Below are 2,053 nucleotides of genomic sequence, written 5' to 3' on the forward strand. Positions count from 1 at the left end.
GTTGCTTTCTGCAATTGGTGTTTCCCACAGCTTTTCCCTGTTGTCCCCACCCTCCATCCCCCTTTCCCCCTTCTCTTGCAGGTGTTGTCCTTTCTCTGTGCTGTCTGTTTGTGCCCCCCCATCCCCGTGTCTGCCCCCCTGTCCGGCTGGTGACAAATCAATACATAATTAAATAAATAATAAAACAGACAAAGGAGTATTTTAATACTCTCTTGTTAAAGTAAAATCTGTCTGGCACAATATGGTATCCAGGTCATTATACTCTATACCAGGCTGCTGGGCAGGACAGGTTTAAAAAAAAAAAAAAAAAAAAAAAAAAAAAAAAAAAAACTACAACTAACAGGGAAAACAGACTGAACTAAGATTAAACAGAACGCAGAGCAAACACGGACAAAATAATATCGAAGTACACGGGACCAGGAGTAGACACTTTGACACGGATAAGAATGGAGGATATAACTAGAATACGAGACAAGACAGATACTAAGAAAACTTAAACATGGGAATGAACAAAGGACTAGACTTAGCTACAAAACCCTAAACATGACAGATCAAATACAGCTATAGAAACACAGAATCCAAAAACAGACTAAAACAGGAAAGAAATGAACACAAAACCACACTCCTAACAGGGTGGATTGTAACACTTCTTTAAAAAGCGTTGCAACCATCCCCTATACATACAACTAGGGACTTTCTGTCTGGGCCCACCAAACCCGCACTCCAGGGTTACCAGCATTAATTTGTCAGCACTGTGACCAGTACTCCCCATTCACATGTTGTACACATGTTGGCGTGTGTATCGTCACTTGACCTTTTCCATATTCGGTCTCCGCCAGTGGAGAGCGTAGAAAAGTGTATGGGCAGCTTGTGAGAAGTGCCTGTGCGTAGGAAAAAGTTCCAGTACGCCAAATAGTAAAATATAGAAGTGCTGGTATACGTACCCATGAATACCGGCCCACTTCAAGCACTGACTGTGACTCTGAATAAGAATATACACACACTGACACACACACACACACCCTCTTTTTAGTTAGACCTAAGGATGTACAGAAATGTTCTTTAAATAATTACATTTTAGTAGTATGTATTAAGTAAACTTAGTATGTATGTTTATTCTATAGATAAATTTACATACACATACTGTACATGCGCGACTCATCAAACAAAGTCTGTTGCAGCAAGAGAAAAATATTGTTCTTTTATATAACTAGCATATCATATAGTGTGGCATCTATTTTTGATTCTTTTGTGTGATTGTTACAACCTACCCCGCTATTGGTATAGGTTGTAATAAGGGAACACAACGCATTTGACGTCAACTCACGAGGTCTGTGATATTCTTGTAGAGGATTGAATTGGTGCCATTTGTAGTGAACAAATGTGGATACTTTGTATACAAATTTGAGAACTCTAGCTAAAAGATCCAGTGAGTTATAGTTACTGAAGCAAAAAGTGACCGGGTATAGTGTCAACTATACCCGGTCTCCCCTAATACACACTGCTCAAAAAAATAAAGGGAACACTTAAACAACACAATGTAACTCCAACTCAATCACACTCCTGTGAAATCAAACTGTCCACTTAGGAAGCAACACTGATTGACAATCAATTTCACATGCTGTTGTGCAAATGGAATAGACAACAGGTGGGAATTATAGGCAATTAGCAAGACACCCCCAATAAAGGAGTGGTTCTGCAGGTGGTGACCACAGACCACTTCTCAGTTCCCATGCTTCCTGGCTGATGTTTTGGTCACTTTTGAATGCTGGCGGTGCTTTCACTCTAGTGGTAGCATGAGACGAAGTCTACAACCCAAACAAGTGGCTCAGGTAGTGCAGCTCATCCAGGATGGCACATCAATGCGAGCTGTGGCAAGAAGGTTTGCTGTGTCTGTCAGCGTAGTGTCCAGAGCATGGAGGCGCTACCAGGAGACAGGCCAGTACATCGGCAGTAGACGTGGAGGAGGCCGTAGGAGGGCAACAACCCAGCAGCAGGACCGCTACCTCTGCCTTTGTGCAAGGAGGAGCAGGAGGAGCACTGCCAGAGCCCT

The sequence above is a fragment of the Micropterus dolomieu genome, linkage group LG09 (assembly GCF_021292245.1).
Source record: "Micropterus dolomieu isolate WLL.071019.BEF.003 ecotype Adirondacks linkage group LG09, ASM2129224v1, whole genome shotgun sequence".
In the NCBI taxonomy this organism is placed as follows: Eukaryota; Metazoa; Chordata; class Actinopteri; order Centrarchiformes; family Centrarchidae; genus Micropterus; species Micropterus dolomieu.